At 26.6% G+C, this 6879-nt stretch overlaps 1 long non-coding RNA gene across 1 annotated transcript; it reads right to left on the bottom strand.

Annotated features, from left to right (window-relative positions):
- Nucleotides 1-1059: 1059 nt before the first annotated feature.
- Nucleotides 1060-3022, bottom strand: LOC116186551. Its single transcript, XR_004151569.1, has 3 exons — nucleotides 2733-3022; nucleotides 2244-2431; nucleotides 1060-1397 (listed from the first exon to the last, which is right to left on the bottom strand). It is a non-coding gene; the product is annotated as an uncharacterized LOC116186551 (long non-coding RNA).
- Between the last annotated feature and the right edge of the window lie 3857 nt (nucleotides 3023-6879).

Genomic DNA, 6879 nt, shown 5'->3' on the forward strand with positions numbered 1-6879 from the left:
TTAACACCGATATAAAGCAAAGAACGAGAGACTTTTAGTTAGTACTTACATCAGACTTAGACTTCGATTAAAACATGTAGTTCCTTCCATTCGTTCATTCTTTCAAGATAAAGTTCTTAAGAACTAAGCCGACTGGATTTATAGAGGCAGATTATGATTTTTGTTAAATTTAACAACTGTTCATAGTAACAGAAAGATAATAGATCATTCTTCTTACGTAATTACACTTGTATTTGTATCGAATTTTTATCAATGGACCATTACTGAACGTGCAAGCATGACTAATCTTATAAAATTTACGATTAGGATAAAGGATACCTTGTCAGGTTTGACTGTATTTCAACTCGTTTGTTAATTTTTAAACATGCTTAAACTATGTATACGTTTGATTCGTTTAAAAATGAACAGAAGTTAAATTATTTGATTCATTTATATTTAAAATATAAAGAAAGTTTTCAAAAAATTTCGGGAAACTATAGAAGTTTTTACAGATTTTTGAAATATGAATCATTTTTAGACTTAAAACATCTATATTCTATATTTAAAGATTAATTATTTAAGTTCTGAAGATTAGATCTTTATATGCAATTTTTTTGTTCCAGACAATTCATTTTTACATTTTCAATGATATAATCTGATTCTTCATAATGGAACTTTTCTATTTTTATTAAACGTATAGGCTAATGTAATTAAGCTATTAATGTTTTCTTGAATAATATCTTGAATATATTATATAATTATAGAACATATTAATATACAAACATATGATAAGCATAGATGTTGAGAAATAATACATTAACTATCCATGCAATTTGTAAATAAATGATATCATTATTCTAATTTTTTATTTTTTTTTTTTTTGTTAAACTTGTTTTATATATATAACTTGTAATTATTCAGCATACATTCATACGCCATATATATCTAATTTTCATTTAATTCGAGTTTTAAATATCTAAACGAATAGATAGAATAAATATCTATAAAAATAAAAATAAATTATTAATAATTAAAATACAAAAAATTTAATAATATTTTATCCTTTTTACAACTTACAATCGAATAAACTCGTTGAATTTTTAAAGGATAGTCGTTTCTCAAGGCTCACAAAAAATCGATTATATATTCAACGCACGATCGTCGGCACGCTTCACACTTCGATCGCTGCAAGTCGATATAATTCGGTGATTCTGCACGCAACTGCGATATCAAACTTATATCTCATACGTGCGGCCACTGTTAAATATACCGAACTTTCAGCGGTGCGACATTTCATAGTATACGTACATCCTCTGATATATAATTATACCTCCGGTTATTTGCCAATAATCATTTCTGTCAATATTCCTTATAGGTCGGTCGTTTTTTTTACTTCGAGAGATTGATCTATGGAAATGCTGAAAAGGTTTTTATATATTAAGATATTGTATCTTTAGGATCTTTTTACAAATATTTATAGCGATTATCTGATTAGATTTATATCTAATCAAATACAATTGTCTATCGATAAAGTTGCTTGTTTATAAACATGAATTTGTGAATGTTAGATAAATGGCGTTAATTCATAAATTAAGATAATAAAAATTTAATTTCATCACGTTTCTTTACTTTCAAAACTAATAAAATTGATTCTTTGATAATCGAATTTTTATTAACTTTTTTTTAATTCTATATATCTATTTAATATTAAAATTGATCTATAATAATATCTGTTTAAATATTATACAAAAACAAAAAATTTGAAAAAAAATTAATTTTTAATATTAATTTTAATTGGATAGAATATATAACATTTAAATAGTGTAACCATGCATGTAATTTAAAATTTTAATTTAAAATCTATGTCATACAATTTTACATTTTCTAAATCAATACTTTAAATAAATAGAAATCTAAAATAATTCTAAGAATAAATAATGTTTTAATAATAGATAGATTGATTATAGATCAATCTTAAAATTATTTATTATTTAAATTATTGAAAAACTTTGTAGCTACTATCATTTAAAGTTTAGATAAGAAAAATTGAATTAAATATTTTTTTATAGCAAATACAACAAATAAATAATGATCTAGGCGACTAATTATTATCAATATAATATATTTAAAAAATGTAGATATGCAATCATAATGAAAATTATTGTATATGGATTTTTGCAAAAAAAAAAACATTAGCTTCTTCTTTCTTTTGAAGTTATGAATTAAAATTAGAAATGATTAATTCGAATAGAAGGTTCCATTACATTGGCGAATATCAATCGCTTGCAGCAAGAAAGAAATGTATACAAATATCATAATCGTATTATATGATTTCATCCGTAGATAAAAAATCAGCGCCTCGATAACTCAGGTATGATTTCTGTTTTGTTTTAGTTGTAGTATATACGCAATTACTTTAACATTCGTTTTTTTTTTTTTAATTTGAAGAAATCTGAAACGTAAAATTATTTTTTTATTATTATTAAAATGTAATATCGTTTATGTAAAAATAAGTGAAAATTAATACGAAAATTAATATTTATTTTTTACTTTAGAAAAATTTTCAATATAAAATTATTTTTATTTATTTATTCGTTATTTATTCGTATTAAAGTATTTACTAATGTTTACAAATTATACATAATAATATTCACAAAAATAAGCAATAAGTTTAGAAAAAATTAAGTGAGAAATATGTAATAAATTTTTTATGGATAAGATTTAAAAAAAATGTAAAATTTATAAGTTCTCACTTTTGTTCCTTTTCTATCTGAAGTTGATTTTTCATCAGGATAGCTGCACTTTCTCTGTCACCTTGCATATTTTATGCATGTATTTCGTTTAAAATTTCTCTTCTATTTACAAAACCTATTTCTGTATTTTATCACCACATATATTTTACATTTCTATTTAACTTGTGCCTCAATTTATCCTGTAACTTATAAAATACTATACGAAAGTAATACATTTAACCTAGAAATATTATCAAACATATTTTTTCAATGTATATTTAAAAAACGAAAATTTAAAACTGAATATTGAGTTCTCGAATCTCAAAATATTTTATTATTTTCACAAATTTCTTCTATTCATTATATTTTCATACTTTTTAATATAATTTTCTATACAAATAATAATCTTTCACCTTTTTAAGAATCACGATCCACAAGTTGAGAAACACTGGTTCAGAGAACCATCATTGGCAAAGGCATTGAACCGATTCGCACAATTCCAAAGAACAGGATACCCATTCGACGTATTGCCTAGCAACCCCGAGTCACGACGATTTCCCCGATGGGCCACGATGATTCGAGACGGGGCTAATTCGCGAAACAGTGTCGGATGCATCCTAGAGGCTCGTCTCGAACCAACGGACACGCCCTCCTCGTTACCCACTGCTTCTCTCCTTTCCCTTTTTCATGATAATATCTTGGCAAATACCGAGGCAGAGGTACCCTTTAGCCTCGACCAGGCTGCCGCCTGCACGCGTAATACCCTAAAATTAAACAGGCCACGGCGCCAGGGGCGAGCTTACAGTCAACGTTCCCCTGAATCATCCAACTACTATGAATTGGCTGGAAATCGACTAGATATCGACTAGATATCGGACAGGAATCGCCGCTGTTCGATACTGACGTCTCGCGATGGACCGCGTCGACTAATCGATAAGCCTATCGACTCGTCTTGCATCGTTGGTCAAGCAAGACGCCGCATATCGACGTGCATTCACACACTTTACTGGTGATTGTACTTTGCATAGACGAACTGTAAATTATTTTATACGACATTCGAGCACCCTCGTTCGAGTTATCTTGATACGTTTTTTTTACGATAATTTTGGTTTTATTCGGAAGAAATATTTATAGTGGATAGTTAACATTAATGACTAATCAATGAAAAGTGATTCGAGTTTAACATCGATGGTTTGTCGATAAAACGATATTTGAGTGTGATTTAATCGAAAATGATTAACTTTTGGGAAGATTTTTCAGTGCTGATTTTTAAGGTTAGATTTTTGCATTTATAAAATTGATTCATTTATTGGATTAAATAAAACTTTGGAATTGTGCAATACAAAATATGATTGATCAATAATATTGGATAATTTGTCGATTAAGTGGTATTTCATTGATTGATGTGATTTCGTATGGTTTTGTTGGTGTGATTTGATCGAAGTGCTATTTGAAATTTAGCGGAAATTTGTCGCAGATAATTTTTAAATTTAGGCTTGACTAGTTATGTTTTTGCGTTTTGGTTCATTTATTGGATTAATTTTAAAATTGTGCGTATAAAATATGATTGATCGATAATATTGAATGATTCATCGATTAAGTTTGATTTTAAATGAAATAGTTGCTGTTTAAGAAGAAATTTATCGGAGACAATTTTTAAAGTTTGATTGGTTAAGTTTTTGCATTTATGGAGATCATATATCAAATTAATTATGACCGTTGGTTAGCAATGAAATCAATAAAGTAGAGACACATAATTCAAGATAAAATCTTTGCAACATAACCTGTCTGTTAGATTGTACGGTAGGTGCAGAAATTTTCTCTATAATTTTCTTGTCTCGATTTATTATAGTAAATCATTCAATTATACATTCTTTCTTCTTTCAATTCTGAATAAAATTATCTGAATAGCCGATTTTTAATAAAAATCTTTAATAATAATGCATAATAATTTAATTAAAATATATTTAAAGAATTTCGAAATTTATTATAAATAATATTATCTCATTATACTTAACCTATATGATCAAATTGTCTAATTTAATTTTTTGTTATTTTCAAAAAAAATTCGAAGAAAAGATAATTGATTAAATATTTTATCGAATTATTTCTTGAAAAATTATCTTCTTATTTTTATCGTGGTATGAAACATTCTCATTAAAAATTAATTTCGTGTAAATTTTACGTACATTTTAAAGTATTAACTCTTTAATCATTTAATATTACTTATATGCAATATAGTACTTTAATTATTTATTAAATAACTAAGCAATAAATAATATTATAAAAAAATACTTTTTCATTATCAGTAATTAATTAAAAATAATTGTTTCTTCTTTAAAAATTTTGATTCTAAAAAATTATTCTTTAATTAAATCTATATATCATAACAGATTCACGAAACAATAAAATAAACAAATGAAACAAGATAAACTAATCTGCTCTACATAAAGTTTATCAAGAAAGATAAAATCTTAACAAGATCTTGTAGAAAAAAAAAAAAAGAAAAATAAAAAACACAGCAAATACCTCACGTTGTCCAACAACACCATGTAACATCAATCCTCTCGGTTCGTATGTTCTGGTGGTCTGTTCTTCTGCCATCAAGTCGATGCGCAACTCGTTTCGCCTGTCGGATTCAATAGTGGAGCATCTAAAACATGTAGGATGAAAATAGATACGGCAATGTAGCCGGGACATTTTGCGCTTTCCTATCCGTCTGTGACGACGAATTCCGTTTTGCCGTTTCGTGTGAAGTACCGTTTGCTATGAGACGTGAATTCCTTGTATGTTACGAAATTTTCCAGAGAAGAGAGCTTTTATCTTTCACTCGTTGTATGCTCCACGAGTGAGGTTCGAAATTTTGTGTCGTAGCGATCTTGGATATACGTAGTACACATCTTTATACCGTATGGTGGAGAAACTGATTATTAGTGTTGTACAGCCGTTAAATATTCAACATACACTTAAATATTCATAAATTGATCTTTTTATCACGTATAATGAGATTCCCATAAAACGTATCGTTCGTGCACATGGATTTAAATTAACGTCATAAAATCATGAAATTGATTTCTAAATCATGGAAAAGCAAAATCTCGACGATGTTCAGAATCATATCTCCATTTATTTATCATAACGAATAAGGTATAATGAAAATGTTTTTATAAATAGACAGATTCGATTATTTTGCTTATAAAATTGATTAAATTGTCCATTTACTTTGAATTACGATCAATTATCATTATCATCGAATTATGAACATCGACGTAATTTATGAGTATGCAGCTCTCGATAATTTATACGTAAATAGTAATAATAATAATTACCTTAAGTATTAATTTTAATAATTAATCCATTGATGTTGATCAAAAACACGAGAAAGTAATATTTTGGCAGATTTACGCGAATCTTTTGATTGCATTTCGTTTCAATGGCGATGTCATCGGTGTAGAAAATCCTCGAGGTGCGTGGACGCCCACTTAATAACATATTACCTGGCTTAGTGACGGATTATTAGTCCAGTCCTGTCCATTAGTGCGGATTTTCACAATGAAAGCTATTCTCCTTAAAAATCTCTTTTGAAGATAACATCTTCTCCGATGCATATTTTTCATTTTTTTCTTCTCATCTCATGGCAAATTTATATTCCAAAATAAAATTGTTAGATGATGATTATATTATATTTATATTTATATCAGTACATTCCATGATCCAATTGTGTTTCATATTCATATTTAATTCAAGTTATTCAGGATTCAAGTTATTTTATAAGTATAAAAACAATGATATTAAATATTTATTGTATGTTATGTTAGGATAGTTAGTTATCATGAAATAATAGCAATTGATTGATAATAAATAATATTATTTATTATTTTTCGTCATTGAAATTATGTAATTCAATAAAAATAAGTGAGAGAAATTAGAAAAATTAGATTACATTATATTTGAAAAGAAATATTTTAATTCAAATATTAAATTACATATTGTATGATATAACTTTGCAAAAATTTATATTTTAAACGTGAAATGGAATAAGATAATTATTTAGATCAATGGTATTTAGATCAACTTGAATGATATAATAAATAATGACGCTTATCTCTCATACTTGGTCAAAAATAAACTTTACTTATTCGTTAACTCTAATATAAAGAAAGAAGAT

The sequence above is a fragment of the Apis dorsata genome, unplaced genomic scaffold (assembly GCF_000469605.1).
Source record: "Apis dorsata unplaced genomic scaffold, Apis dorsata 1.3 scaffold_44, whole genome shotgun sequence".
Lineage (NCBI taxonomy): Eukaryota > Metazoa > Arthropoda > Insecta > Hymenoptera > Apidae > Apis > Apis dorsata.